General features: G+C 44.1%; 1 protein-coding gene across 3 annotated transcripts in view; it reads right to left on the bottom strand.

Annotated features, from left to right (window-relative positions):
• LNPK (lunapark, ER junction formation factor) overlaps positions 1 to 1,251 on the bottom strand; it is an 83,384-nt gene extending 82,133 nt beyond the window's left edge. The window contains exon 1 of one of the 3 annotated variants that reach the window (XM_004267341.3): positions 1,116 to 1,251. The gene's annotated coding sequence lies outside the window, so the exon portion shown is untranslated. Of the gene's footprint in view, positions 1 to 199; positions 219 to 1,115 lie in introns of those variants that run through there. The other 2 variants (XM_033423618.2, XM_033423620.2) reach the window with 2 other exon arrangements.
• Between the last annotated feature and the right edge of the window lie 5,990 nt (positions 1,252 to 7,241).

Here is a 7,241-nt window from a genome sequence, read left to right on the forward strand (position 1 = left end):
GTAAACACTAAGGTTTTTATCAGCAATGGGTTGATGCCAGTAGATGACGGAGAAACTTGAAATTCTAATTTTAAATGTTTAAAAAAATGTGTTGAAAATCAACTTAGTCCTCCTAAAATGAAACTACGGGGGCTGTTGAAGACAAGAGATTAGCATTCCCTGCCAGTTTGAACATATGCCTAAAGCCAAGTTTACTCACATCCACACAAACTGCTGTTGAATTTTGTGTGGTGACAATTTTGTCAATGGTGACACCCAGGCCACTGAGAAAGGAGAAGAAAGTCGACACTAGGCACCACAAACCAGAAGCCTACTGGGAAAAGCGGAACATGGAAAATTCAGTGAGTCACAAATTTTACTTAGTAGAGTGAGGGCACCATCAGCAAAACTGCGTGCACCAATCCCAACTCTCTCTCAATCCCCTTACACTGTATTCAAGAATTAAAACTATGATGTAGTTTAGATTTGCTCTTCTCTTTCTGCCATGCCTATGACACCCACGCAATCTGGCCCTTCCCTCCACCCCACCATTGCTCAAAAAAGGACTACAGTCCAAGAGAGGCTTCTCTAAGCAGCATACAATCCACGCCCACATGCCTGGGCCGAGCACCGTGACACTGACAGTTTTCGGTCCCTCCCGATCTCACCAACTCGTGGCGCCTCCGCACAACTCAGCAAAAGACGACAAGGGTAGAACCCACTCAAAGCGATGGCTTAGTGCAGGACTTTCTGACCCTTCGACCGAACAGGGAAGTGGGCCAAAGAGACGATGCTCAGCTCAACCCAGTCACTGCCCCCCTTCCCCGCCCCGAATCTCCGAGAAAAGGCTGGGGAACCAACTCCCCTCGAGAAACAGAAAGGGGTCTCCAGCACTCCAGAGCCATCCCTGCCACTGTGCTGGGAAACCAAGGGGATCAGAGGGCGAGACAGGATCAGCACGCAGCCGGGCAGCAGCTCAACTAGCCGCCGCCGCAGAGCTCGTAGGCCACTCGGCATGGGGCGGAGGCGCCCGGGAGAGGCAAGCGGGGGAACCCGAAGCGTATTTCCCAGGGAAGAGCTCAGCGCATCTCCCCTCTGCCGAACCCTTCCAACGGCCCTCATTTTGACCCCTCTACCTTCAAGTAGAAGCGGGCAAAGCCCGGCGCTGGCGCCCAGCTCTGCCAGCTTCGGCCGCCACAGCGCAGCCCGCCTCCGGAGCAGGCAGCAGCCGCCACTGACAGAGCGATGGGCTCAGCCAACTTCCCATCAAACCCCGCGCTCCCGCCGCCGGCCAATCGGCGCCGCAGCCTGCGCGCGGCGCTCCCCCGTCACGTAACCGTGACCGGGGCGGGCAGCTGAGGGGCGAGGCCGGCGGTTGGCCCGAGGACTTCTGTCCCTCTGGCTTCTGCGGCAAAATAGGGTGCTCGTCTTCGCGTCTCACAGGTGGACTGTCATTTATTATGACTCTTAACAGTACAGTTACTTCTTACTCCTCCTCTGCCTCCTTCTTTTCTTTTAGAGCCCGTTCTGCCAAGTCTTACAGGCGAAAGAAAACCCCGAAATTGGTCCTGATGGTCCTAGACCGCCGCGGGAGAGAAGAGTGCGCTTGGGTGGAGATGGATGCACTTGGAAAGGAGTCCGCCTTGAAGAGTGCCCGACCAGCTGCCATCCAACCGGCAGCAGAGCAAGTTAATGCTACACCGCTTAGAAGAGACGGGTTCCCAAACAAGCCAGTGGAGAAATTCAGCCTAGACTCCAGGAGTGCTTGAGGCTTTTATGACTCTTGGACGCCAAAAAGGGTCATTTGATATCTGGGCGCTTACCATTGTGTGGTAAACGTCGAATGTCCAAGGATGTTGATTTCAAACTTGTGGATAACAACATAAGCTGAGTTTTCTATCTCTTACCTTAAGAACACTCCCTTCACAGGTCCTGGTACTAGGCCCACGAATAAACCACCTAGGTTTTACTTGCCTCAGATTTGAAACATTGGCTAAAGAGTGTTAAATCTCCTAGTCAACTGGGAATGACAAGTCTAAATAACAAATGGTACTTGAACCACACAAGGTAATGTTGGAGAAGGGTAGAGAAACCTCAGTAAAAGCTTTTGTCCCATTTTACCCCTGTGTGCAAACATTTTTCTATTTTATTTAGTTACATACACATTTTAAAATAATGAAAAGTGTCCATAGTTTTTAAAGAGTATAATCGTTTTAATATGCTACCTTTAAATTTTGACAACCAAACAGGTAAAGTAAGAAAAGAAAGTGAGCATAGTATCTAGTTGGTAAGAATAATTTATTATACTGGAAGCTACCAGATAATTCACTGTAGAGTTGCTTAACTGCTAAAATCTTTAGTTATAGCTTTGTAAACTTGAAAAGAAGGGAAGGGAACCAAAGTTTTTTCTGGTACTCTGGGTCAGACACTTTACAAATCTAAAAGAAAATGAAAAGAAACGTTTCACCTATTCTGGTATGGAAATTTAATCGTTTTGTTTTTTCAGCCTTTGCTTTTTCAAAGGCCTGTGTAAGACTTAGAGGCCAAACTAATGGTTACCAGGGGGAAGGGTGGGGGGGGAGGGATAGCTAGGGAGTTTGGGATTGACATGTACACACTGCTATATTTAAAATGGATAAACAACAAGGACCTACTGTATAGCACAGGGAACTCTGCTCAATATTATATAACAACCTAAATGTGAAAAGAATTTGAAAGAGAATAGATAACATGTATATGTTAAAAAAAAAAAAAAAGGCCTGTGCAGTTTTGCGGATGAATCTCCTCACTTCAGGACAATCTTTTTTCCTAAGAGAACAAGGAAGAAATGTTTTCTACTTGCTAATGATTTGTTCTCTAGTTTTTGGGGGTTTTTTAATATTTATTTATTTGGTTGCACCAGATCTTAGTTGCGGCTCACATCCTCCTTAGTTACAGCACGCAGGCTCCTTATTTGCGGCATGCATGAGAGATCTAGTTCCCTGACCAGGGATCGAACCCAGGCCCCCTGCATTGGGAGTGCAGTCTTATCCACTGTGCCACCAGGGAAGTCCCTGTTCTCTAGTTTTAATTGAGCCATCAAGATCTACTGTAAAGGGGACAAAAACAGGAGAGGGAAACAGGAAAGAGCTAACTGGGTGCAAGAGATTCCAAAAACCTAATCCTGAGACAAAATTCCCTAGGTAATTGATCTACAAGAGAAGAGATTTGGCCTGGCAAGGGGAGAGAGAAGAGTATTAAATAATTAACTTTTTTAATCCTCCCAGCAACGTTTTAAGGTATCAGTATTCAAATGAAGAAACTGAAAAGTAGAAAAATTATACATATATCGTTGAAGGTAATGCTAACACTGCCTCTACCAAGTGGTAAGAGTTTGTAGGCACAGTGAGGGAAGACATTAGAAGCAGAGAAATCAGCATATGCACTATATGGCTGTACTACAAGCTACAACGGTCATTCCAAATATTTACTGAGGACAAGACCCTGTGTTAAGTGCTAGGGATACAGAGATAAGTAAAACAGCTGTCCTAAAGCAACTGATGCTAGTGAGAGAAACCTTCAAGAAAACAACAAAAAAAATACAATATGAGGTAAATAAGTGTTGTGGTAGAGGCAAATTTCAAAAGATTGGAAAATCATTAGGCAACAAGAGCCAGAGGGGATGTGGGAAAGCCAATGAAGATGGTTCTTCAGTTGAGTCCAAATATTCATCCTAAAAATTGTTCTGGAATAGGTTCTAAGGAAGTGAAATCAAACAAGAGAAGATGAGCAAGGAAACAAACTATTCTAGGCAAAGGAATTCGAAAATGTCTAATTCAACAAATAAGTGAGCCACATTTATTTAGATAAATAAATGAAAGTTGCAAGAGATAGGTGCTCTGAGAGCTTACATTAGGGTCACTCACTGATCTGGTCAGAAAAGTTAGGTAAGGCATGCTTGAGGAGGTCTCCTGGAAGAGAGATCTGAAGGCTGAGAGACTGAAGAAAGGAGAAAAGGAAACAGGGAACATCGTGTATTTTGTCAGGAGTGAACAGTGCAAACCTGAGGGACTGAAAGGAGGCCATTGTGGCTAGAGCATAGTTTGCAGGGAGACCAAACTAAGCAGAACTTGGTTGGCCATACTGAGAACCTTCATCTTTTTCTTCAGAGCAAAGTGGGGAAGGGATATGACCTGATCAGATCTGTGTTTTGAAAAGATCATTCCAGATGCAGTGTGGGAACATGAACAGGATCAGCCTTGGACCAGTTAGGACCTATGGGTCATGGTTAGCATTGGTAGTAAGTAGTTCAAGTGGACTGGGATGGGCACAAGGAGATGGAGACGAGTGCAGAAAATGGAACGATTTAGGAAGTGAAATAGGAGGTCTTGGGAATGGAGTTAGATAAGGCAGAGTGGAATGAATGGGGATTGAGGGAGAGGAAGGAGTCAGAAATGATGGGATTTCTGGCAGGCCCAGTGGGTGGATAACAATGCTCACTGAGGTGTGGGGAACACTGAAGGAGAGTCGGATTTGGGGGAAGATGATGATTTCAATTGAAACATGTTGAGTCTCAGATGTTTTCGGGACTTCAAGGAGAGATGTCATGTAAACATCTATGGGTCTGCAGCACTGAGGAGAAGTCTGGGCCGGAGAAAAAGTATTTTACGGTTTGTAATATGTTCTTTTCCACAAGGTACTTATTTTTTCAAAATGCAAATATTATAAATATTGTGGAAAAACGAAAGAAAAAGAAGTCTCTAGAGCTGTTTCCCAAACTTCCTTTCAAATTACCTGGGGACTTCATTTTGAAGAAAACAAGTTCTCAGGCTTCTACCCTATAGATTCTGATTATACATGTCTAGTATGAAGCCTCAAAATTGGATTTTTAACAAGTGCCACCGGTGATTCTTCCTCTCAGTGATTTTCTATGGGCAATGGTACTCCAGTGCCAGAGGCCCCCTGCATGAGAGTTATCCTAAGTGCTTATTAAAATATAGACTCTTGGGCCCTGCAGACTAAAATCTCTAGGGATGGGAGGACTGGAGAAAGGAAGATGGTACAGTACCAGGTTGTCCAAGATTTCACCATCTATGGCAGAGGTGTCCTAGGCCCTCCACCAGGCAGTTCAGAGAAGAGTTGGTGTCCTTTGTTGTATGATGCAAATGTAGGCAGCAGGCAGCCCTGGCAGGCTGGTATGATAACAGCTTTCCTGGCTTCTAGCCCAGGCCTCCCGCCCTGTCCATTGAAATGGTGCTCAGCCTATTCCGATGCTCTCTTTTTCTGCCACTCCTATCAAACCTCATCCTTCCCTTCCAGGGGAAGGTGTTATGCGTGTCATGCTCCATATACCCCTCCCAGTTCAGAGGTTTCTTTTAGCTAATCTGGCCAGGGTTGGGAGAGAAATACGTTCAAATGCTATGTTTCACTCTCAGCAAAGTTTTTTTTATTCTCAAGAACCTACTTTGTAAGCGTTTTGTTTTTAAAGACTGAATTGTTAGTGTCACTGTAACATCTCTATTTCTCTATGAGGTACTGTAGATGTAGAGGAAGAATCAGAAAGTATGGGGGGAAAAGAGAAGATTAGAATTTTTTTTTTTTTTTTTGGCTGTGCCGTGTGGCATGCGGGATATTAGTTCCCTTACCAGGGATCGAACCCACACTCCACACTCTCTGCAGTGGAAGTGTGGAGCCTCAACCACTGGACTGCCAGGGAAGTCTCTAAAATTATTTTTTGTGATGGGAAATACAGCAAACACACAGAATAGTTCATTAAACAGAATATAACCTAAACACTCATGTAACCCCCACTGGGTCAGAAAGTAGAACATTATCAACATCCCAAAAGGCCCCAAAGTGCCCCTTCCCTTATAACCCCCAAGTACCTAGGGTTAATAACCACTGTCATGATTATTAACATATTCACTTTCTTGTTTTTCTTTATAGTTTTATTGACTAATTACTCAAACAATATAGCTTATGCCTGTCTTTCAACTCTATGTAAATAGAATCATAGAGTAAGGTTTTTTTCACGTCTTGAATGTTTTTAATCAAAGTTAAGATTCATCCATATGGATGTCGCTATAGATTTTTATTAAAATTTCTTAAACTGTATGTATTAATTTCAGGGAGAATAATATCCTTCCACATGAGCCTTCCCTTTCTGGAATGTTGTATAACTCTACATTTGTTCAAGTGTCCTCATGTATTTTCCAAAACCATTTTTCATTTTCATCATATGAGTCTCATACGTTATAATAGGTAGAATTCTAAAGATGGCCCTCCAAGATTCCCATCCCCTGGTTAGCCAGTAAAACAATCGTCCTCCTGTGAAGGCCTTTTACGGATGTAAAAGAGGCAACCCCGAGCTCCAGGGACTGGGCCTTGAAGGGCATGTTCAGGTTGGAGGGCGCACGTGTGGACCAGGAGGGGACCAGGTTCCATCCAGAACCAGCCTCTAGAGTGACCCTTCTAGCCCCAGGCTGTGCTTGTGCATCCTTGGGGGACGCAGGAGGCAGATACTGCCGTGCCTGGGCCCCGCACCAGGCTAACCACATGCCGTTACTCGAGATGAGCCACAACATGCCTGGATTTCTGATCTACAGAACTGCGAGGTAATAAATGAGTGTTGTTTTAAGATGCGAGTGTTTTAGTAATGTGTTATGGCAGCAAAAGAAAATTAATACACACCTTTCTTATTAAGCAAGAATCTTTTTGGCTCATCAAGTAAGCCTTTACTCGAAGTAGGATGATACCAGGGAGGTCACACTACTCAAGTCGTATAGCTGAGATCACTTCACCTTTTAGAATCCAGACTAAAAATGCACGTATATCTACTGAAGGTGGCACTTGAAGCTACTCTCAGCTGCCTCTGAAGCTGGGTTTCGTAGATTGATAGTACTTGGGAGGAGAGGGACGACAAGGCGGGGAAAGCACAGCAACAAAAGCCAAGAGCTTGCGGTGCAGCAGAAGGAACACTGCAGCTCCTCAACCTGTTTGCTCACTTCACATTTAGATTCGTCCAGCCCATGCTCTGGAAGCAAATGCATGCTAAATAAAAAAGTGAAGGAAGAAATAAAGGCTAGATTGCTGTGAAATAACTGAAAATAAAGATTGACATTTATCAAGTCTAACATTAAAGATTCATCCATTATCATAAATAATGCATAATTCCAGAGACCATTTGTGTCTGAAAGGCATAATTTAAAATTAGAACACAAAGTATCCTGGCATGTAGATAGTTCCATGTGAGCTCAATCTAGTTACTGAAAAAGAAAACATTT

Source organism: Orcinus orca, chromosome 7 (assembly GCF_937001465.1).
Source record: "Orcinus orca chromosome 7, mOrcOrc1.1, whole genome shotgun sequence".
Taxonomy (NCBI): Eukaryota; Metazoa; Chordata; class Mammalia; order Artiodactyla; family Delphinidae; genus Orcinus; species Orcinus orca.